The sequence below is a fragment of the Humulus lupulus genome, chromosome 1 (assembly GCF_963169125.1).
Source record: "Humulus lupulus chromosome 1, drHumLupu1.1, whole genome shotgun sequence".
Lineage (NCBI taxonomy): Eukaryota > Viridiplantae > Streptophyta > Magnoliopsida > Rosales > Cannabaceae > Humulus > Humulus lupulus.
The window spans coordinates 189,120,645-189,146,465 of record NC_084793.1 but is presented as its reverse complement, the minus strand read 5'-3'; the positions used below and the strand labels follow the sequence as shown (position 1 = coordinate 189,146,465).

General features: G+C 43.5%; 1 protein-coding gene across 1 annotated transcript in view; it reads right to left on the bottom strand.

Annotated features, from left to right (window-relative positions):
• Positions 1-25,821, bottom strand: part of LOC133801566 (beta-glucosidase 17-like) — a gene marked incomplete in the record, with an annotated part of 466,706 nt that overhangs the window by 156,742 nt on the left and 284,143 nt on the right.

Here is a 25,821-nt window from a genome sequence, read left to right as displayed (position 1 = left end):
GGAGATCTCACCCCCTCGGCCAGCTCAGCCCTCTTCACGGCAGACAAGTTATCTGCCCTTCCCTGAGTAACGGCCTTCTCCGCCTCTAGCCGCCTCTTCAAAAAACTATCGGCCCGTCTTACACCCTCCAGGAGGGCAGCGGGAAAACTGGTCGGCTTCCGCGGAAAGTGGAACTTCAGGCCAGGCAGGGGAAGATTGGTTGTCTGAGAAGACGGAGACCCCGGAAGGGTGGCCCCCCTTTGGGCTGGAGGAGGAGGCAGCCGGGGTATTAAGGCCCCGGTCTGTTGCTTTTGCTGCTGCGGTAGCAGAAGTAATTGCCCTTGTTGCTGCTGGTTTGGATGTTGCTGTTGCTGCTGCTGCGGCGTTGGTGATTGTGTCTCTTGTTCCTGTTGCTGCTGTTGTTTTAGTTGTGATTGCTGTCGTTGCTGTTGTTGTTGCCTTCGACCGGGAGAAGAGTGTCTAAGGCGTTTGTTCTTTGCACCCTCAGCATCTTCTCCGGGACGCTTGCTCACCCCTGTTGTCCTCACGGGGAACACAAGCCCTTCCCCGTCGTTACTGCTACTCGAGACCATCATAGTCTCGGAAGGCCCTTCAGCAGGGGACTTCTCTACCCTCGGAGACGCTTGCGCCTCGCCGCTTGTCTTCTTGGGGGAAGCAGCCTTACCTCCCCTACCAGCCTTGGTCTTCCTTCCTTTTCCCGTGGGCGGGTCTTGGCTGGTGGCAGCCTTCTTAATAAGCAAAGTAACCCTCCCCAACATCTTGGCTTCGGGATACTCTGCAAGAAACGTACAAAGCAAGGTTAACGAACCAACAAGAAATGAGAAAGAAGATAAGCGGAAGACAAGACAATCAGCAACATAAAAGTACAAGCAAGCCCGCCAGCAGGGAACAAGAAACAAGGAAAAGAAAAGTTTGAAAGGGACGACCATGCACGAGAAACGTGGATGGCCTTCCCCGAGCAAAACAAAACATCGCTTCCTGCTCCAGGAAGCTCCCGTACTCCTTGAAGTCCGGGAAGAACATGCTGAGAGAAGAAGGGTCAACCATGATGACACCTTCTGGCAGACTACCATCACTCAGACACCAGAGGAGCTCATCTACCCTATCACAGTACCTGTCGAAAGGTATCCTACGCGGATCTAGCCTAAGGAAACGAGGATCAAACCCCATCTGAGAGGTTTGGGAAACTTCAGACAGGCTGGGGGTGTGGATCAATCGAAAACTAGTCTTACCTCTCCCGGAGGAACTAGCCCCCGGAGCCCCTTCGTTAGGATAAGCCGCGGCGTGGCGAGCCTCGATCTCCTCTCCCTCCGGCTGGGGGTCGGGGAACCTCTCCGCCCAACTAGGAGATAGAGTATTTTCGTCCCGAGCGGCTTGGGTGATCACCTTAGACAGCTCCAGGGCAATCTGCTCCCGGATGTCAGCCGACACCTGAGTCTGCCCCCTACCACTTACTGGCTCGATATTTTGGAAGGAGGCGAGTAACCCATACTCCCTCAACGATTCGGAGGTCACAAGTCCCTCCACTCTCAACTCTTCCTCAGAAAGCCCTTCGTAGAACTTGGACCTCCTTATCATCTCCGCGCAGCGAGGTGTCCGCGGAACGACTTCTGCAAAAATCAAATACAAGCGTTAGAGATCCTCCCAAAAGGCAAATCAAACACAAAGAAACAAAGTTGAAAAGGAAAAGAGGAAACACTTACCAGGGATTTTGAAGTCCAAAGATAGAGCTGGCACCCTCTTCAGCGGGAAGCCAGTCGTCAGGAACCAGTATTCCCGGAGGTCTGGAACCCTCGCGGTATGACAAGTGGGGCACATCACATCCGGGTGCCTTTCGAGCCTGTAAAACCCCACCTTGTCTGAGTCACCCCTCATAGGCTGAGACTTCAACCCATAAAAGTACAGCACCTCCTCCGGGGTAGGAGCTTCCAGTCTCCGGGACTTGCAAAAGATGAACCACCCCGCTAAGAGCTTGTAGCTGGGAGGAATTAACTGGAAGGGGGCAATCCCCGCCTTCACACAGAAATTGGCGAAGTAACTCCTTAGGGGCAAGTGCGCTCCGCACACTATGTGTGCCCAGCTCCAGGCACCAAAGCCCTCGTGGCTCTGGCTAGCTGACTCGCCCAGCACCGACAGACGGTGCCACATCAGACCTGGGATGTTCTTCAGGCCTGCCTCAGAGGAATACAGCTCCAGCATGCCATAATTCCTGAAAAGGTTCGGTTTTTGGTCCATCTCCCAGATGGAACTATTGGAAGTTGGTGGGCTAGCCGCGACCGCTTTCGCCTTTCCTTTCCCCTTTCCACCAGCGATAGGAGAGCCCTTCTCTTGGGCAGATTCAGCCTCCCCCGCAGCAAGGAGTTGTTCCTTCGAGATGTTCATCACTGGACAAAAGAAAAGAAAGAAGAAAACACTCTAAGCAGTCAGCACCCTTGTCATACCCTAGTGGTATCAAAGGCGTCGGGGAGACCCTCCCCGAAATCTGCTTGGAGAGGCTCCCACCGAGCTTGCCGAGGGATTGGCACCATGCCACCCGAAGGACAGCAAGGAACCAGACTCAGACCCCGAGCCTAAGCCCACCAAAAGAAGTGTTTTCCCAGATAAAGACACCCTAAAGGCGTTCATGCTTATGCCCTAAAACAACAAAACAAGGGACGACTTTCCAAACGCAAATCGCCAAAACACGCAAAAAAGGCTACTTATCGACTCACAATCAATCACATGCCTACCAAAGCCCTATTCACACATGCACATAAGCAATAATGGCAGAAACCTCTACTCTAACAACTACCAACAACCTAAGGTTTGGGAGGAAAGAGCAAAGTAGAAATACTTACTGATATTCGGGTAGGTGGAGGTTGAAGGAGTAACTGGATCACTGCACAGCACGATCGCGAGAAGTAAAAGCTGCAAAGATGAACGGCGATTCAAACCAGGAACTTCGGGGAATAAACCCACTGCCAAATCAAAAAGAAAAGTTTCCAGATACTTACAAAAAGAAATGGCAGGTTCAGCAAAAATTTCCTTAGCCTTTGAGAGAGAGTGAGGGTAATGAGAGAGATAAGCTTGAGAGAGTTAGGTTTTTTCATGTCTTCTGTTTTCTAGCGAGTTCTAGTGTCTAAGCCAAATCCACGTCTATGTTAGGAACAGTTCCTAGTGCGCATCGAAAATTGTGGTAATGGTAGTATTGTATACAACAAAATGTTTTCATATAACAACTTTATATGATGATCCTTTAATATGCAATATGTTAATCAATATATAATATGTATATGTAAAAAATAATACGAAATGATTTACCTCTTGTAACCTATCAATAATCCTTGGATCTTTTCGTATATATTTAGATCTTCCTATCCTCGCTAGAGTACTCACACCTAGGTCTTCCAAGACGTTCTCCATACCTCAAGATGTGGGTGGGCACATAGAGAACAAGAATCAATTTTGTGAATCAAAAGTATTCTCAAAACATGAAACTCTTGATTATAGGCTAGAGAGAGGTTTTTCTTTTGTGAAAAAGATGATAGTTTTTTTTTTCCTGTAAAAACTTGTTGTTTCTATTTTCTATCATATAGAATATATAGACATTATTATCATCATAATAATAAATAAAAAATAATCATTTTTAATAATAATAATAATGATAAAAGACAAAGTCTTACATTCTATTTCAAAACCCCTTTTAAAATATTTTATTAATTAGTTAAAAATAAAATAAAAAATCAATAACTGATCACATCAGTAGTGCTACATACATAGAGCAGTCCAAGCCTTATACGTGTGGCACTATCCTAGAAAATGAGATTAGATTTTTCAAGTGTTTTTATTTTAATTAATTAATAATTAGAAATTCAAATAAGGTATCATCTTTTTAACAGAAAGATAACAACTTAAATTTCAAAATTCAAAATTCAAAATTTGACTATTTAAAATTCAAAATTTTTATTATCATCTTATTATTAATTAAAAAAATCTAATAATCAAAACCAATTTTGACTATCCAAAATTATCTATTCACACTTAAATAAAACAATTGATTAAAATCAATTTCTTCTATTTCTACACAATTTCTAAAATTGCACAAATGTAATAATAAATTGTGCAACTTCAGTTATCACATAATTGTACATTTTTCTCGAAGAATAAATATTCTCTCAAATAGCCCATTCACAGTTTGACCCTACTATCAACTCTTACCTTGATTAGTGTTGAAAGAGCCGCCCCGGGGACCTCTGGGCCAATAATTATATGCTCCAATAAATAAAAGATTATTAACCAAAACTCTTTTATTCAATAATCATATTTATTAATCTCATGATTATTCCACTATAAATATGAGACTGAACTCTTGAGAATTAAAGACATATATTTAATGAGTACTTTATTGTAACCATAAAGTGTCCATTGATATAATCATTACATACAAATTAATCTTCTATTGTTGATTCATAATTAAGTGGGAATAAAATGACCATTTTACCCTTTTAATTATATCTTGATTCCTAGTGTACCATCGACTTGACTAGTGAAGGTTAATTCATAATGTGATTATGAATTTGACGTCAATAACATTTTCAGTTCTAAAAGCCAACCCAATATGGAATCATCATTCAATCTATAAGAAGGTATAGATTCCATATCTATTAAGCGATGTCCCCAGCCATATACATCATTGAGTCCCCAAAACAATAGTTCTTAGCTTGATCATTCTGACAAACCGTAATGCATGAATCAAATGATCAAATGACATACATAGGAGTTCATAGTAACTTCAAGATTAAGATCAGTTTGTATATGATCATTAGTTGATGTGTTTTATAATACTACGAAACGGTGTTTAAACAAGTATTATTAAATCACATTTGGTCTAGTTCTACATACTCTCAGCATGCAAAGTACCTCCACTAAAGTGTCCTACTACACTAGTAATCTAGATCTAGGTCACATGTATTCATAATACTAGTGGACCATACTAGCAGTAATTAATTTAAAGATTCTATAACTTTATTTTAGTGAAAACTATTTAAGTTCATTATCTCAACCTCGACCCTCTCATACCAAATGAGATTGAGGCCACATAGAAGAACTTGAGAATTTTATGATATTTACTTAATATTATTAACAATAATATAGTACATAAGCTACATATGTACAATAATTCAATTCATTCATTTATTTCATTAAAACTATTTTCAACTATAATTTCTTTAAAGGCACAATTCCCAATAGTCTCTCCCCACTAGCAAAATGTCCAAAATGTCTCAAACCATTAGCCTTTCTAACACCACCAAGGGCAACATCATCTTTTGCCACCTTCCTGCTAATTCTTCGAATAGTCTTATAAATTCCCATTTATTCCTGACATACCCAAATAATTGCTAAGTCACTACCCATTACCCGGTAATCCCGAACACGTGCTAAATTCCCAAAATACCCCTAGGCTCACCCCGAGCCGGGTATTCGACCTCGTTGTGACTATTCTGCTACTCCGCTCCCTAGGGCTGTCTCGGATTACATATCTCAGTTATATCTCCACAATACTTGTGGTCTCAATTATAACACACACATAATTTACATTTATGCCCTCAACGGGCCAAAATTACAATTATGCCCCTATTCATAAAATTGAGCCCACATGCATATTTAATACACCTAAACATGCATTTATAATTATATAATCATTTAATCAACATAGTAACATAATTAAATCAATTATTGCCCTCTCGGCACGCTAATCAAGGTATTAAGCCTTATTAGCAGATTTGAGACATTACAACTATCCACTCCTTACAGAAATTTCATCCTCGAAATTTACCTGAATAACTCGGGATATTGATCCCACATATCAGACTAAAGCTCCCAAGTTGCCTCTTCCACTTTGTTGTTTCTCCACAACACTTTCACCAAGGCAATGGTCTTGTTCTGCAAGACTTTATCTTTCCGGTCTAGGATCAGAACCGACTTCTCCTCATAAGACAAATCTTGATCCAGCTCCAAGTTTCATAACTCAACACGTGGCTGACATAATTAGGCCATACCTCAGCTCGCTAATAGTCCGTTGGAAAATCAGGGCGTACATTTGCCCCCCAAGCCCCTGCTCGTGGTACACGACGCCACTTGGGACCACAGTAGGGGCTTTTAGGCTTCTCCAAGGACTCTCCATATTCCGCCCCTTACGCAGGCGCCGAATACATGGAGCATCGTGGTTGGTGACGGTACGTCTTCTGAGAACCACATTAAATGGCCTAGCCTATGCCCAGCCGTCGTTTCGCCTTTCGAGTGGGGAGCCTCGGATCCCACATCAGGGCAATCCAATGGCCCTCCTCACGTGGCCTTTCACGTATATAAAAGGGGTGGCCACCCCACGCATGGGCCACCCATTTATTTGAAAATTTTCTGAACTTTCCATTTTCTTCTCTCTTCTCATCCTCAAAAGAAAAACCCTCTTCCTCCTGGCCACCGTTCCCAGCATTCCAGAAGGTCAGGTGCGAGGGTTCCCTTGAGGTTTTGGAACTAGTCATTCCATCGAGGCCCCAACCCAGATGACCCCTTCATCCTCCCCACAACAAACTACTTCGTAAGTCCTCTGACTGTGCGTGTACTAAATCTTCTTTTCACTGTAGCCTAGGTAAATAGTTCCTGTAGCCGCATGCAATAGTCTATTGGTTTTTTGTGGGTATGAAGGGTGTAGGTTTTTACTTTAGGGCATCGATTGTTGAAGAAAACCATTAAGGAGCATGGCTTATAGGGTGCATTTTCTGGGGAACTCTTCTGGGTAGGATTTTTGGTATGCTTGTTTTAAAATATCCAGTACTTTGGGTGCAAAACCGGGTAGCTTAGGGGACACGCTTCACAGGTGGTTTTGCACCTCTTGCCTACTGAAACTTTCCTTCCAAGGAAAATTTCTATCCTGAACCTCCTGACACACGAATTTCGAGTAATCGGGGATCTTTTGGGAGCACAGGCGCGTGTTCATAGAACCGCGTGGTCTCACTCTCCACGGGCTGAGATTACCTCAGCTCGTGCAAATAAAACACCTCTCTTGATCCTCCCTTATGCTTAGGTCGCCTTTTCTGAAATTTCTTCTTTTGTTCGCTAGGCGACCAGATGGGACCCAAGAAGAACGCTCCTAAGAGGATCGCAGGCAACTCGTCCTCCCAACAATCCAAAGGAAAGGAGGTGATGACAGATTCCCCAATCCCTGTCTTCGGGCCGGCCATGGAGCAGGAGCTCGAGGTGGCGCCCGATGCTTTCTTCGAGGCCGAGAAGATCGTCTCGAAGATCACTGACCAGGGGAAAGTGAATAAAATATTCCTTTCCCACAACATCGAACTGGGGAGGGGCGCCTTGATCGCCCGACCTCCCGCAGAAGGTGAGCGGAGCTGCGCGCCGCTCGACGAGGAGTTCGCGGCCTGGAGTGACGAGCACACCAGGGTTGGGGCCTTCCTCCCGTTGGATCAATACTTTGCCGACTTCCTCAACTACATGAAGTTGGCTCCTTTCCAACTCCCCCCAACTCCTACCATTTGTTGGCGAGGTTGAGATATCTATTCCTGAGACAGGAGTGGGAGGTCCCTACTCCGGCAGATATCCTCTATTTTTTCTGCCTCAAGGCCAGCCCGGAGCAGCGGGGGCGAGGCGACGGGTTCTACTACTTGACCCAATTTCCAAATACGGCTGCGGTCATCGAGCTGCCCAGCCACCCCAACAACTTCAAAGATCAGTTCTTTATGTCCAAGGGGTTTCGCAACTGCGAACTGCACTACTTCAACCGTCCTCGTAAGTACCCTTTACTCTTAGCTCGTAAGTTAAGTATTGGATAACTCCCCCTTTATCCGTTTCTGACTTAGAATAATTCTGCAGCCATTTTCGCGAGGACAGACAAGTCTGTGATCCTCAGGAGTCAGTACGAGACACTGGCGGGCTTGCCCCCAGTGAAAAGGACTATCTCCATCTCGTGACAGACGAGACGATGTTGGCGTGCAAACTAATCTCCCCGGGCCAGAATTTGAACTTGAGGAGACCGCGGGACCTCCCCCAGCTTGCGAGATGAGGCCCATTCCCGAGGAGGAGGCCGCGGGGGATGAGGACGAGGTGCCCCTTGTAAGGACGAGGAGGAAGCGGGCGCTGGAGGTCTCCCAAATAACGGATGAGGACAGGATCCGGTCCGGAGCAGCCGCCGATCCCTCCGGCCAAGGTAACCCATATTTATTTAGGAACTTAGATAGGGCCACCGCAGACCCTCGACTAGCTAGGTTTAATCCCAACCAGCCCGTCCAGTGCCACCGAAGCGACCCTGACCTTGACATAACCCTGCTTCATTGTGTCGACCGGCTCGTGCTAGATTACGAAAGTAGCCGCCCTAGGGGTACTGTAGTCGTAGACAACACTTTAGCCTTTAGGTCGGCCTTATTTGAGGAGTACGGGACCAACCTTTGGTCATGGCCATCACTTCGGGAGGGTACCGTAGCTCGAGGTCTTAGGCAGTATGTAGAAGAGTCTAGTCCTGAGCCAAATTTGGACCCAGAGCCCGAGCCAGCTCGCGTAATCATTGACTTAGATTCCCCAGCAGAAGCTCTGGGGCCGATGGTCGTGACCATAGATTCCTCTCCTAGCTCGGGGGGTAGGATCCCTTACGATACATGTTTTTGGATTCTGTTCTCCTTATCTTTGTTGTTTTTGCATAAATGTTAATTTGTGTACTAATAATGTCTTTGTTTTTGCCAGAGGAGATGTCTCAGCCCGGGAACAAAGATTTGCGGGCTAAGTTCGCCGGAGGGAGCTCCTCCGCTGGGGCTTCTGGGCCCATGGTGAAGAAACTCTGGATGGCAAAGAAAGTCGTTGGGACATCATCCAAATCCCCTGCAAAGGGGAAAGATCAGGGCCCGGCTGCCCTGGCCAAGGTACCTCCTCCTCCGCCAGTGGAGAAGATGCCCCCGCCCCCTCCACGAACTCTGTCCCCTGCTCGGGACATGGAGGCAGAGGCCGGGACTCTGACGGCCGTAGTCCCGGATGTGCGCATCCCCGTGGATCCCCAAGTCTTGGAGAAGATTCCTGACGTCTTCCGGGGGACGGTGTATGAGACGGAGAGCTACGCCGTCGACCACTTCTACTGCGCCACAGAGAGAGACCTGCGGGCCATCGAAGCAAGGAGCCCGGATAATGTAATGGATTCTTCATTGGGAATGGCTCTAACGGTGAGCTGACTTTACCCTTTTATGATCTTTGATTACCATGCCTTGCCCTGTTTCTCTTTTTTTTTCTAAGGTAGTTGCCTCTTTGTTTTGTAGAGTGCCCTGGCCCTTCACCGGAGCATATCCAGGTCCAGGGCTCAGCTCGAGGAGATGAGGGGCGAGCACCAGACGGTTTTGGCCGCCCATCAAACTGCCTTGGTCGCCCTGCAGACGGCCCAACAGAAGGAAAAAGAAGCCAAGGATGCTTTGGCGGCCGTGCAGGCCGAGCTGGATGAAGCCCGTCCTAAGCTTTAAGAGGTCGAGGCCACCAAGGCCGCCCTTGCTGCCGCGCTGGTCGAGCTAGACTTTGCGAAGACTAGGGCTGAGGAGGCTAAGGCTGCCATGGAAATGGAGAAGGCAACTTCTAGCTCCGCCATGGAGGACATGGTCTACCACTGCTGGGTCTATAACTCGGACGGCGACTTCTCCTTCTTAGGAGTGGACTGGGAGGTCTTCCAGGAAGGGTTCAAAGCTCGCCTCCAACAAGAGGCACCTTCTGAGATCGGGGAGGCCTCCGCAGCGACCAAGCAGGAGGGCGAGACGGCGACCTCAACGGAGAAGCCCGGTGGTGCCTAGGGCCCTTTCCCCTCTTCTTTTTTATTATATTTTATTTTTGTAACTTTGCATGAGGTTTTTTCACCTCGAGACAATTGGTTTTATCAATCTTTATTTTTAATTAATTTACATCTTTTTGTCTCTATGTACTTTAATAGTCTTAGTTTTTAAGCTTCTAAGACAAGTCCTGGTTGAATCCCGGACCTCGCTTTACAAACCTAGTTCGCGTTAATTATTTGACTAATACATTGTGCTTTTTAAGAAAAACACCGATCAATCAATTTGAATTAACTTCTAAGTTTTAGGACCTGGTTACATCCAGGACATTAGTTTGAAAACTTAGTTCGCGCTAATTCTTTGACTAATATCTTGTGCTTTTTAAGAAAAACACCGATCAATCAATTTGAATTAACTTCTAAGTTTTAGGACCTGGTTACATTCATGACATTAGTTTGAAAACTTAGTTCGCGCTAATTCTTTGACTAATATCTTGTGCTTTTTAAGAAAAACACCGATAAATCAATTTGAATTAACTTCTAAGTTTTAGGACCTGGTTACATCCAGAACATTAGTTTGAAAACTTAGTTCGCGCTAATTCTTTGACTAATATCTTGTGCTTTTTAAGAAAAACACCGATCAATCAATTTGAATTAACTTCTAAGTTTTAGGACCTGGTTACATCCAGGGTAGGACTTAGTTTCATACTGATCCTTAATCAATATCTCGCGTTTTTTAAGAAAAACATCGATCAATCGATTTGAATAAGCATTTAAGCCTTTAAGGCGACCTAGTTATATTATCCAGGTACCATATGCCCCCAAGTAATTAGGAAAGGGTCTTTCGTAGTTACTTGAGATTACACTTGCAAATATATACAATCATGAACGAAAAGTTAATTCTCATTGTTCAATACATAAAAAATGGCCTTTCTGAGTAAGCCTTACAAGGGTGTTACTGATAATACTTTTTCAAGTGGGTGGCGTTCCAAGCCCGTGGGACCGTTTCTCCATTAAGTCGGGCTAGCTTGTAGGCTCCTTCCTTTATGACCTCGGCTATTTGATAAGGTCCTTCCCAGTTTGGTCTCAATACTCCGTCTTTGGGATCCTTGCTGGCTAAGAAAACTCTCCTGAGGACCAGGTCGCCAATGCTAAAAGCGCGTTTTCGAACCTTTGAGTTGAAATAACGCGTAATTTTTTGTTGGTAATGCGCGAGCTGGAGCTGTGACTCTTCTCGCCTTTCATCAATCAGGTCGAGGGATGAGCAAAGCAGTTCATGATTGCGACCCTGGTCATATGCCTGGACTCTATGAGAATATACCTTTAACTCAACAGGAAGGACCGCCTCGCTCCCAAAAGGCAGGGAGAAAGGAGTATGACCCGTAGAGGTCCGATACGAGGTCCGGTACGCCCACAATACCTGAGGGAGCTGTTCTGGCCAGACCCCTTTGGCTTCGTCCAACCTCTTATTAAGGCTCACCTTTAGTGTCTTATTGACAGCTTCGACCTGGCCGTTTGCCTGAGGATAGGCCACGGAGGAGAAACTTTTCATGATGCCGTACCTTTCACAAAATTCGGTGAAGAGGTCGCTATCGAACTGAGTCCCGTTGTCGGATATGATTTTCTTCGGCAGCCCGAATCGACAGATAATGTTCTTGACTACGAAGTCGAGGACTTTCTTGGATGTGATCGCTGCCAAAGGCTCTGCCTCAGCCCACTTTGGGAAGTAGTCGATAGCCACCACGGCGTAGCGGACCCCGCCCTTTCCAGTAGGGAGGGCGCCAACCAAGTCGATCCCCCAAACCGCAAATGGCCATGGGGAGGAGATCATCTTTAGCTCGACTGGGGGAGGTCGGGCAACCATGGAGAATTGCTGGCACTTGTCGCACTTCTTGACATACGAGATCGAGTCCTTTGACAGAGTGGGCCAGTAATACCCTTGCCTTAAGACTTTTAGGGCCAAGCTTTGCCCCCCAGCGTGATCCCCGTAAAAACCCTCATGCACCTCCTGTAGGATGGCCTTTGCTTCGCCTGGTAGAACACATCATAGGAGAGGTAGGGAATGCCCACGCCGGTATAACATTCCATCTAGCACCGTATACCTTGTAGCCTGGTAAAGTACCCTCCTTGTGTCATTATGCTCCTCGGGTAACTTTCCTTCGGTAAGGTACTCGAGGATGGGAGTCATCCAGGTCGGTCTGGCATCAATCATCTCGACCTCCGCCCCGACCTCTTTTATACTTGGTTTTTCCAGGAATTCCATCGGTACTAATCCCAGTGTTTCAGTCTCCTCGAAGGTAGCGAGCTTGGCGAGGGCGTCGGCGTTAGCGTTCTGCTCTCGAGGTATCTGCTCGATTGTGCCTCTTTCAAATGTGGATAGTTCGGATTTTACCTTGGCCAGGTAAGCAGCCATCCTGGCTCCACGAGCTTGATATTCTCCTAGCACCTGGTTTACCACGAGCTGGGAATCGCTGAAGCACTGGACGGAACTGCCCTTCAGCTCCTTGGCCACCCTCAGCCCGGCCAGCAAAGCTTCGTATTCGGTCTCGTTGTTAGAGGCCTTGAATCCGAATCTCAACGCCGAGTGGAATCTATGCCCTTCAAGGGATATCAAAATGATTCCAGCCCTGAACCCGTTCTCATTAGATGAGCCATCCGCGAAGATCTTCCACGACGCCGGGGGCGAGGTGACCTGGGGTAATTCTTCCACAGGATCCTCCCTGAATCATGTGCATTCTGCCACAAAATCGGCCAAGGCCTGACTCTTTATGGCAGTTCGGGGGGTGTACAAAATTTCGAACTGACTGAGTTCGATAGCCCACTTTAACAGACGTCCCGATGCTTCAGGTTTTTGCAAAACCTGCCTTAAAGGCTGATCGGTCATGACGTGTATTGAGTGGGACTGGAAATACGGCCTGAGCTTTCAGGAGGCCGTGATAAGACAGAACGCCAATTTTTCCATCAACGGGTATCGGGATTCAGCCCCGAGAAGTCTCTTGCTGTAGTAGACCGGTTTCTGAACCCGGTCTTCTTCTCGGACCAAAACGGCACTAGCTGCATCCTCTGTGATAGCTAGGTAGAGGAAAAGGGGCTCCCCTGCCTTTGGCTTGGACAATATGGGCGACTCGGCCAGATGTGCCTTCAGGTCGAGGAAAGCAACCTCGCACTCCTTGGTCCACTCGAACTTCTTATTTCCTCGGAGCAGGTTATAGAATGGAAGGCACTTGTCGGTGGACTTTGAAATAAACCAATTTAGGGCTGCCACCCTTCTTGTCAGGCCTTGGACATATTTACGCGACCTGGGTGAGGGAAGCTCGAGCAATGACCTGATCTTATCGGGATTAGCCTCGATTCCACTAATGTTGACAATGAAACCCAGGAATTTTCCAAACGCGACCTCGAAAGTGCACTTTTGAGGGTTAAGCCTCATGCCGTATTCTCTTAGTATCTTGAAGCATTCGTCCAGGTCAGAAGCATGGTTATCACCAGTCTTTGACTTGACCAGCATGTCATCAACGTACACTTCCATGTTCTTCCCGATCTGGTTGGCGAACATTCTATTCACTAATCTCTGGTACGTAGCACCGGCGTTCTTCAGCCCGAATGGCATGACCTTGTAACAATAGATGTTAGTCGGGGTCATGAAGCTGGTGTGCTCCTGGTCCGCCGAATTCATAGCGATCTGATTGTAGCCTGAGTACGCGTCCATAAAGGACATGAGCTCGTGCCTCGCCGTGGCATCCACCAATTGGTCAATCCTTGGCAAGGGAAAACAATCTTTGGGGCAGGCTTTATTCAGGTCGGAGAAGTCGATGCAAGTCCGCCACTTCCCGTTGGGCTTCGGGACCAGCACGGGGTTGGCGACCCAAACCGGAAACTTGGCTTCACGGATAAAGCCGCATTTCTTGAGCCGGGCTACTTCTTCTTCTAAGGCTTCAGCCCGAGTTGTTCCCAGGCGCCTCTGCTTCTGAGACTTTGCAGGAACGCTCTTATCCAAATGAAGGGTGTGCATGATGACGTTTGGACTGATTCCCACCATGTCCTCGTGTGACCATGCAAACACATCCAGGTTATCCTGCAAAAATTTGATTAGCTCCACTTTCCTCTTGCCGCAGAGGTTTTTCTCGAGCTTGACCGTTCGTGAAGGATTTTGTGGATCGATGTTTACTTCCTCGAGCTCTTCAATAGCTTGGAGCTCGGACTTGTCCTCGCCTATTCGGGGGTCAATATCCTCACTTAGGATGATACCTTCCCCCTCGGCGCTCTGAGGTTTTTCAATCTTAGTATTAGTCAGAGGTTCTTGAGATTCCTCTCCTCCACCTTGGATGGCCATCGCTAGCTGCCCGGGTTTTGATTTTCCCTTCATGGAAATGCTGTAGCATTCCCTGGAAGCAAGCTGATCGCCACGAACTATGCATATCCCCGTGGAAGAAGGGAATTTCAGCGCGAGGTGGCGAACAGAGGTGATGGCCTCAAAAGCTATAAGTGTGGGTCGGCCCAAAATAGCATTGTATGTAGCGGGGCAGTCGATGACCACGAACTCGAGGAGTTTTGAGACCATTCGAGGTCCCTCTCCTAAGGTGATCACCAGCTCGATCGTCCCTATAGCCGCTAATCCTTCTCCCGAAAAACCATACAGCATCATGGAGGTCGCCTTCAGCTCGGCGACAGTCAAACCCATCTTCTCCAGCGTGGACCGGAATAGAAGGTTTACCAAACTCCCATTATCGATCAGCACTCTCCTAACCCTCCGATTAGCGAGCTGCACTGCTATGACCAGAGGGTCGTTATGAGGGAACTGAACATGACCAGCATCTTCTTCCGTAAAAATGATTGGCTACCTCTCCAATTGCTGTTGCCTTGGCAGATGCTGCTTCGGGACGAACTCTACTCCATTATGTGCCTTGAGTTCGTTTACGTACCTCTTTTGGGCACCCCTACTCGTGCCAGCCAAATGCGGACCTCCCGAGATTGTGGATATCTCTCCTCCTATCACTGGAGGAAAGACGTCTTGATCTACCTGAGACCCGGGCTGACTGACCGGGACTTCCGGAGCAGGTCGTCTTGTTGGAACCCTGTTCCATGCGTATTGAGCCAAGGGGACAAAACCCTCCATCTGAGCCAGTCGCTCAAGGGTTTTGTCCTGATTTCCTTGGTTACTCCGGGGTTGTTCAACAGCTCCAGATCCATTATATACGTTTGGTGGGTTATTGCCCCTCCTCTCTTGAGATAGGTTATTTGGGACATTCCCGCCGTTACGTACCTCGGATAGGTCTCCCCCTGAGTGAGCATGGCTGCCACCTCCTACCGGTTCCCCCTTATGAGAGTTAAGGCGATCTCGCAGGTCGCCCCTCGGGGTGGCTTGAGGACTTTGCGCCGAGCTTAAGCTTGACGCAGGTCTTCGCCAGAAAGGTCACTCCGGCGACTGCCGGTCCAGTAGCTCCCGTTAGATAAGCTTGGAGTCCGCCTCTGGGGGTGAGGATTCGGGCTCCCTCTGGGCGCCCTGCTACGTCGGGAAGGTCCTGCGGATGGCGGATTTCTCCTACTGCTTCCATAAGATGGAATATCTTGGATAGGCCGAGGAGGAGACAGATATCTTATTGGTGACAGAGGATGCCTGACCGGAGATGCAATCCTAGTTCCCTCAGAGCGGATCAAGTTAGGTGGGGGCCTTTCGGCCCTGCCAACCTGCGGGCCCCGTGCCTGGCGATCCGGACGAGGCGGAGGACGGCTAGCGGGGACGGGCTGGTTCTGTGAGCCCTCCCCGAATCTCCTTCTAGAATTCCCTCGAGCCTTCCTGGGCGTGCTCGAGGCTGGCAGTGAGCTGGGAGTTGAAGTTCAGACCGAGCGACTATACTGTTGTTCAGCTCTAGGTATTTCTTCGAAGTTTGCCTCTCGACGGTGCGATGAGGGAGTAGATTTGGACGTTGGAGGTCTATCCGAGCGGCTAGGCCTGGACCGATTACCCCGGCGGGACTTACGAGTCTCGCCTTGCCTCTTTCCGACGTTAGCGTCGGTTGTAAGAGGGGGTAGTCGGGCCAACACCTCCTTAATCTGCTGACTAGCCTTCGCCAGTTGGCTCCTCAGCTGAGCGTTCTCCATCTCTACCGCAGTGTAAAAATTCGGGTTTGGATTAGGTGGTCGGGGTGCCGAACTTCCAGTGTTATCCTGGCCTACTGGCTGCTTGCCCGGCCGCTGTGGGACTTCAAGATTTTGCTCACTGGAGATGGCAGCATGATGAGCCTCCTGCCCATCATGTTGTTCTGCCTCGTTACCGTGTCTTGATCGAGTGATCACCATAGTTGGATATGCGCGATAACACCAATCTAACAAGCTCTCAATGAAAGCACCAAACTGTTGACGCGGTTCTTCGCCAACATGTAATTAAGAGAATAAGAGAATGAGATTAGTGCTTAACAATGAACCGAAACAGATGAATGATCTTTTGATGGACTGATGACACAATTACGTTTTTAGGTGATTCAAAGGTTAAAATCCTTCTACTCCACCAGCCAATATTATTGGTGTATTTCTGGTATTCTTTACAGGGTATTTCTTTACACAATAGAATCCAACCCTTTCCAATTCCCAGGGTCTCCATATTTATAGGAGAGGGCACCTGAGAGTTGGTAAAGAGGGGTCATCCCGTGACCCTCTTACCCATCATGTCACTTCTGTGACACTCATGATTAATTCCTAAAACCTGACAAATGAAGTGTGGTCTAATCAATAGGCAAGGGGGATAATGAGCTGCACGGCCCAACCCAGTCGTGGGTGTCTAAATACGCACATTCATGCTGCGTGTCCGAGAAGTCAGGGATATATCATACACGTGATGTCTGATATATGCACGTTTATCTTGCGTGGTTGACTTTATAAAAGGTCATAGCTTCCAACTCCAGCTCGTACCACGAGCTGGATGCCCCTCGACCTGCGGCCTTCACAGTCCTGACTCGGTCCTTAAGTAATCTTGGCGAACCTTTGGATACCTCGAGCTAACGAGGTAGGACCTGACGACAGCAGCTCCGGTCATGGGGGATCCACGTGGCTGACATAATTAGGCCATACCTCAGCTCGCTAATAGCCCGTTGGAAAATCAGGGCGTACAATGATGATAAGATGAATTTAGATACATTTAATCATCAATACTAACAATGAATAATATAATAAAATCATAAAATACAAGATTAGGGTTAGAGAGACACAACCTTTCTATTGAGCAACTTGAATCTTCAACTTGGAAACTTCTAAGGCTTATACACAATATGAATATTGTTGTCCAAAATCTCTATTCCAAGCCTTCCCAATTGCTTGAAGATTCAAATAAGTAGAATGAGATTTGGGATTGAACAAGCCTTAAAACTCATGCAATTCAAGCAAAGCTTGATGAGTTTCTTGGAGAAAACCTTGGTCTTAGAAAGCTAGAGAGAGAATGAGGTTAGAGAGAGAGAGATGGAAAGTGTGATCAAGGCTTTTCAACTCTAACAACCCATATATATATAGTGTAGGCATCATCTTTAGTCTAACCAATAGGATTAGAGCATTTAAAACACATCATTTGGAGCATTTTACGTAAACTGTACGACCCTAAAAGACTGCCCAAGCAATGCATCCCCTGCATGCAGGCGATGTATTGCCTGACAGATGATACGTCGCCTACTAGCAGGCGATGCATCACCTGCTAGAGCTTTTGAAGCCCTTCACATTTAGGCGATGCTACACCACTTAGGGGACAACGTATCACCACCCTCTCTGACTTTGGACCACTCCAATGGTCCTAAAATTTCTCCAAATGATACCAAACTTTTTGGGAATGTTTGGATACCTTATTGTATCACTTTAGACCCATAAAAGTCACTTTTAGATGCCTTCTACACAATCTCATGTTTTCACTTCTCTTTAAGTGAAAATTGTTGAGTGTTTTGCACCTCAACGTGTAAACATCTTAACCATTATATGTAACCAATTTTAACATTCCCCCACTTCTTAACTTAACAATTTTGGTGCATAAAATAAGGTTTCTTTCGATTTGAACTTTATCTTAGTGAAAGTATTGTAAAACATTATCGAAGTCATTGGTGTCTTAAAGAATGAACTAATTACTCCTTAGTGATAAAACTGGTAACACCACACACACCTCCACTTGACCATTAATTTTCCCACTTTTCTCACTTAGCACTCATATGGCCATGTGCTTATCCATTTCATGAACTTTCTGGGGAGAAACTCCAACTCCCATGAGAGGCGGCACCGCCTCTAAGTTCACATAGGTGAAGTTCTTACAACATTTTTGCTACATTTAGAGATGCTTGTTGTATACAACTGGGCTTCATTAAAAGACTGAGGATTAACCCTGACTCGATAGCAACCGACACTAACCATCCTTGGATGGAACTCATGATTTTATTAATACTGAAACAATTCACCAAATAATGTGTTCTTACCCATTGAACTCTTTCCCTTGATGTTCAGAAGTTTGGAGTTAGGTTGTCATCATTGGTGAATATATTATTTTAGGAGTTTTAGTCCCATCCCTTTTGAAGTAGAACCTACTAATGTCTTCGCAAGATGTTTTGTAAATGGATATGCTAAGTTCTCACTTGTCTTAACATATGAGATTGATATGATTCCTCCACGAATCAATTGTCTCACATACTCATGTCTTAGACTTATATGTCTAGACTTCCCATTATATATGCCATTATATGCTCTAGCCAATGTGGCTTGACTATCACAAAGTATTGAGATCGTCGATACCTCATCCACGGAAATTGAGATCTCCAACATGAGATCCCTAAGCCACTCAGCCTCTTTGTTGGTTGCCGCTAGAGCTATAAATTTTGCCTCCATGGTTGAGTGTGAAATACATGTTTGTTTCTTAGAACCCCAAGAAACCACTCATCCACTGAGCATAAACACCCAACCACTTGTAGAGAGACTATCTCATACACTTGATATCCAACTCGCATTGGAATATCCTTCAAGTATCTTCGGGAACTTTGAATATTGGAGGCATAGCTACTTGGTCCTTTTAATGTACCCTAGAACTCTCTCAATCGCTTTCCAATGTTCCATACTTGGATTGCTAGTAAACCTACTTAGTTTACTAACCACATATGCAATATCCACTCTTGTACAATGAGCGACATACATTAGACTCCCTAATGCACTTGCATACTCAAGTTGAGCCACTGCTTTACCATTATTCTTTTCAAGCTTTATGCTTGAATCAAATGGTGTATTTGCCTCTTTGATTTTGAGATGACTAAACTTGTCAAGCACTTTCTCAACATAGTGTTCTTGACTTAAGGCATAACCACCACTATTTTTTCTCACTTTTATACCCAAGATGGTATCAACCTCTCCAAGGTATTTCATCTTGAAAGTGGAAGAAAGAAACCTCTTTGTTTCCATTATGCTTTTTATATCATTACTCAAAATCAACATATCATCAACATATAGACACACCAAGATGACATAGTCATCACAAGTCTTAGAATATAAGCACTTGTCCTCATTATTGTGTCTAAACCCATCCAAAATTATGGCTTTATCAAATTTCTCATGCCATTTTTTTGGTGCTTGCTTTAAACAGTATAATGATTTAACAAGCCTACACACTTTATGTTCATTTTCTCTTAGAACAAAACCCTCTGGTTATTCCATATAAATCTCCTCATCAAGATCTCCATTTAGGAATCCTGTTTTGACATCCACGTGATGAACATAAAGGTTATATATTAATGATATGGAAAATAGTACTCTTATAGTGGTTGTCCTAGCAACTGGTGCATGCGTGTCAAAATAATAGACTCCTTCCTTTTGTTTAAACCTTTTGGCTACTAGTCTTGCCTTGAATGTTTGTAATGTGCCATCGGTGTGATATTTCCTCCAAAATACCCATTTGCACCCAATTGGTTTTGAACCTTTTGGAAGGTCTACCAATTCCCATGTGTGGTTTTAAATAATTTAATCCAACTCATCATTTATTGCCTCCTTCCAAAAAGTGGAGTCTCTAGAAGACATTGCTTCTTGGAATGTTTTGGGATCATCCTCAACTTGAAGAGCCATAGGAAATTTCCATGTGACTTCTTCAAGGTTTCCCTCTACTAGGTAGAGTGTCTCCACTTGAGAACATATCTCATTTGATCCCAATTCTTTAAGCATTTGGCTTCTCTGAGGCAATATAGGGTGCTCATCAACCTTTGGATCTTTCTCTTTAAGAGATTCTCCAACACTTGTGGGTTCTTGAGAACGACTATCACAATATACCATATTCTCAAAGAACTCCATTTTTCTTGATTCAATTATCACATTAGACTCCAAGTCTAATAGCCTATAGGCCTTGTTATTTGAGGCATAGCCAACAAATGTACACTTTATGACCCTTGGACCCAACTTGGTCTTTTTAGGCTTCGTGCTCTTGCAATAAGCAAGGCACCCCCACACTTTAAGATAGGCTAAATTAGGCTTCTTTCCTCTCCATAGCTCATATGGAGACACATTGTTCTTTTTCATAGGAATTCGATTCAATATATGACATGCAACAAGCAACGCTTCACCCAACAAATTATAACATAATTTAGCATGTAAAAGCATAGAGTTAATCATCTCAAGATAAGTCCTATTCTTTCTTTCAGCTATTCCATTTTTTTGTGGAGTGTATGGTGTAGTGCATTATGTATAATGCCATGCTGTTCACAAAACACATTGAAATCATTTGAAAAGTATTCACCACTTCTATTACTTCTAAGAGTCTTTATTTTCCTTTCCAATTGATTTTCTACTTCAGCTTTATAGATTTTAAATGCATTATTCATCCTTACTCTTAAGTAAATAAACATAAGTATACCTAGAGCAATCATCTATAAAAGTTATGAAGTATCTATTTTCTCCTTTAGTCAACATGCCATTCAATTCACATAAATCACTATGTATTAAATCTAGCAAGTTTTAACATCTATCAACACTTGGAAAAAGTTTCTTTACCATTTTAGATTTAACACATAATTCACATGATCATGCTCATTCACATCACAATTAATCAATCTACATTTAACAAAATTTTTAATTGTGCTTTAACCTATATGAGCACATCTATTATGCCACAAAGTAATATAATTAGAATTAATCATATTGTAAGATTTAGATGCCATATCATTATTTTCACTATCAAGAGCACAAAGTTTGATCATTCCATCATATGTATAACTCTTTTCCCACAAAAGTGCCCAATTTAGTCAAAGTGAGTTTATTGAATTCAAACTCCATTTTCATACTAGATTTACTCAATAGAGTTCCACTCATAATGTTTCTAGTCATATCGGGAACATAGAAAACATTAATTATGGTCACTTTCATTCCATTAGTGAAGAACACATCAATGCAGCCCCTTCCAAGTACCTTGGATATCTTTTCATTCCCCATTTGGACTTCAAGTCCCACCTTTGTACTTTCAAAAGTTTTGAAAATAGTTTTATCATAGGTTGCATGAATGCTGGCACACGTATCATACCACCATCCTTGTACCTTTCATTGGGTTGCATTAACTTCACTCAAGGTTGCAATGATCTCAACATCAATTGCATTGACATGTTCACCTTCTCTTAAGGTTGCTTAGTCTCATCACTACATGCATGAACCGTGTCAATTCTCTTTAGGGTTATCATACATTCCTCATCGAATGTCTTCAATTCAATTAATGTCACAAAGATCTCATCATCAATTGTATTGACCTCAATCTCATTATGATTAATTTTACAATTTCCATATCTCACATGATGATCAATAACTTTACAAACAAAACAAGTATAACAATAACCCTTGAATTGTTTATTAACATTCTCCATTGTACTCTTAATATAAACAATAATCTCAAACTCACAAAAATATGGCAGCAAACACATTTTATTCAAATTCTTGAAATCTACACATTTAGAAATAAGGAATTTTATGATACCAATCTCCTTACGCATGTAATCCCATTGAGTTGTCTCATCCTTTGTTGTTGAAGACTTTGAATCCATATCCACATTCATGTAGAACATTTCTAAATAGAAATTTCTTTGATCTTTCATGGTTATGTGTTGAAAACAAACCAAATATTAAAACAAGGATTTGAAGGTTGTAGAAGATGAACCAATTTCCCTCATTGTTGATTATGCAAAACACAAAATGAAAGTAATTAGGGATAGAGATTTTGATTGTTGGGAATATATGGAATTAATCTTTGCAAATCAACAATGAATTATGATTATAATACAATATTCCAAACCCTAGAGTTGATCAAGATTAAAATTTAAAGTATAAAGGCAATTCTTGATAATCAAAGAAACATGTTCATGATATGAATGCTAATCCTGAATATGATGAACTAAATGATTAAATGGTGATAAGATGAATTTAGATACATTTAATTATCCATACCAACAATGAATAACATAATATAATCATAAAGTACAAGATTAGGGTTAGAGAGACGCAGCTTTTCTATTCAACAACTTGAATCTTCAACTTGGAAACTTCTAAGGCTTATACACAATATGAATATTGTTGTCCAAAATCTATATTCCAAGCCTTCCCAATTGCTTGAAGCTTCAACTAAGTAGAATGAGATTTGGGATTGAACAAGCCTTAAAACTCATGCAATTCAAGCAAAGCTTGATGAGTTTCTTGGAGAAAACCTTGGTCTTAGAAAGCTAGAGAGAGAATGAGGTTAGAGAGAGAGAGAGTTGGAAAGTGTGATCAAGGCTTTTCAACTCTAATAACCCATATATATAGTGTAGGCATCATCTTTAGTCTAACCAATAGGATTAGAGCATTTAAAACACATCATTTGGAGCATTTTACGTAAACTGTACGACCCTAAAAGACCACCGAGACGATGCATCACCTGCTAGGGCTTTTGAAGCCCTTCGCATTTAGGTGATGCTACGCCACTTAGGGGGTGACGTATCGCCATCCTCTCTGACTTTGGACCACTCCAATGGTCCTAAAATTGCTCCAAATGCTACCAAACGTTTTGGGAATGTTTGGATACTTCATTGTATCACTTTAAACCAATAAAAGTCACTTTTTGATTCCTTCTACACAATCTCATGTTTTCATCTCTTTAAGTGAAAATCATTAAGTGTTTTGCCCTCAACATGTAAACATCTTAACCATTATATTTAACCAATCTCAACATCCTTTACATAAAACTCAGCGTACTACTCCACCGTATAAGTCATCTTAACAGGAAAAAAGTGGATTGATTTGGTATACCTATCCACAATCACCCACACAGAATCATGTTGCCCCACCGTCTTCGGCAATCCAACCACGAAGTCCATGATGATATCCTCCCACTTCCACTCTGGAATCCCTAAAGGCTGCAGCGACCCTATGGGCCTTTGATGTTTAGCCTTCACCTGCTGATAGGTTAAATATTTGGCCACATAATCCATTACGTCCCTCTTCATCCCTGGTCACCAAGACAGAGTCCTCAAGTCCTGGTACAACTTCATCGTAGTTTTATGTAGAGAATAGGGAGTGGTATGATACTCATCTAGAATCTCTCTCCCGATACCAGAATCCATCAAAACACAAATCCAACCTTTATACCTCAGTAAACCCACCTCTGAAATAAAAAATTCTCTAGCCAATCCAGCTAAGACATCCTCCCTGTGTTTCCTCAACAGGGGATCCTTCTCCTGCGCTTCCTTAATCCTCTCAAGGAGCGTGGACTAAAGAGTGATATTGGCTAGCTGACCAACTACCAATTCAATTTATGCTATGGTCATCTCCTCAGCTAACTCTTCTGATATCTGCCTCGAACTGAATAACTGCACTGGGCCCTTCCGACTCAATGCATCAGCCACCACATTGGATGGTCTTCCCTGGATGGTACAAAATATCACAATCGTAGTCCTTCACCAACTCCAGCCAACGCCTTTGGTGCATATTCAGATCCTTATGAGTAAAGAAATACTTTAAACTTTTATGGTCGGTGTACATTTCATACTTCTCTCCATACAGATAGTGCCTCCATATCTTTAGTGCGAACACCACCGCTGCCAGTTCTAGATTGTGAGTGGGATACCTCTGCTCATGTTCCTTCAGCTGTCTAGATGCGTAGGCTATTGCTTTCCCATCTTGCATCAACACACACCCCAAACCCTGCCTCGAAGCATCGCAATAGACTACCAGCTTTTCATTGTCTAATGGAAGACTCAGTACCTAAACGGTGATCAGTCTCCATTTCAACTCCTTAAAACTGTTCTCACATCTATCTATCCAGATATACTTGGTATTCTTACGCATCAGCTCAGTCAACAGTGTGGCTATTCTGGAGAATCCCTCAATGAACCGCCGATAGCATCCTACTAATCCTAAGAAGCTCCTAACCTCTAGTACACTGCTCGGCCTAGGCCAATCTCTCACTGCCTCATTCTTGGTTGGGTCCACCAGAATCTTCTCCTTACTGACAATGTGGCCCATAAATGTTACTTGGGGCAACCAAAACTCACATTTACCGAACTTAGCATTAAGCTTATGCTCCCTCAGCCGCTGTAGTACCAACCGAAGATGCTGCTTGTGCTCTGTCTCTGACTGGGAATACACCAGTATATCATCGATGAATACGATCACAAACTTATCCAAATAATCCCTGAAGGCCCTATTCATCAAGTCCATAAAGGCTGCTGGGGCATTGGTTAATCCAAAGGACATGACCAGGTATTCATAATGTCCATACCTCGTACGGAACGCAGCCTTAGTGATCGCGAAAATATGATACGCAAGTGCACGCAATCGATTCAAGTAATATAGATAGTAAATAGAGTATCGTTCCCACAAAGACTATTAATTGTTCTTTAATTTCTATTTCGCAAACCAAATTTAGATGAATAAATCTAATTATAAAATTTAAATAACTGTGAACAAAATAACTAATCAAAAGATGAAAATCAATAATAAAAAGGCCTAGGGTATTAACTTCATAAACTTTTCATTCTACTAATTTTATTAATCAGTTCTAAATTTCTTCCTTCTTATTGTAATAACAGGTTAACATAAATCGATTCTTATTCTTCTTCAAGATATAAGATCTCATCCTATATGCATGTTTTCTACATCTCTGTGATAAACTTAAACATATAGCAGACATTAAGCATAGAAACCTAGTTATTACACAATCCATACATGTACTTTCGTCCAATATGTAACCTATGTATATATAATGATAGCATATTCACTTCTCATCTTTCGAATTTTGAATCAAAATCATAAATCAAGCAAATATTGATCAAGTATTTACTACATCAAGCAAATATTATATTGATTAGAATAAAGAAGAAGATTCCATAGAATATCATAATAACATTAAATAAAAATCCAAGTGACTACATTAAACCCTAGATAAGAAAATTAGTTCATGGAAAAGACAAGAAAAAGAAGTAAGAGAAGAAAGAAATGAAATAGAGAGAGGTCAAGAAGAAAGAGAGAGAGAGAGATCTAAAATAGTCTAAAGCACCCCCTCCGCCCCAAAACCGGACCTATACTCTCACAAACACTCTCATCTTTTTTTTGAAAACTCTCTCAAGTTTTCTCTCCATCTTCAACCTCAAGAACACTAAGGAGGCTTGGAAGCATTAAGCTTTGGTCTAGGAAGGGTTTTTCCCTAAGGTAAAGTTTCAATAAACCAGACTTTTGTAAAGTTTTAACCATAGATTGTTCATTAGCTAATTATCTATGTTGTTGGGGGAAGTTGGTTAAGGTTTTGAAGGAGCCAAAACTAATAGGAAGATCCAAACCTTAAGCAAGAACAACATGAGGTAAAATTTTTACTTTTTATGGTTATTATTGTATGGCTTTTATTTTCAAGCATTATTTTGTATATTTAATGCATAAAGTTTCTTATTGGTGATGTAATAAGGTTATGGTAGTTATTTTATAATTTTTAATATGCTTGTGTTCTGATTTTTGAAAATAGGGATCAAAACCCCCAAGGGTTTTGTTGGAAATCCTAAAACACAATACATGTTTTGAGCTGTGACTTC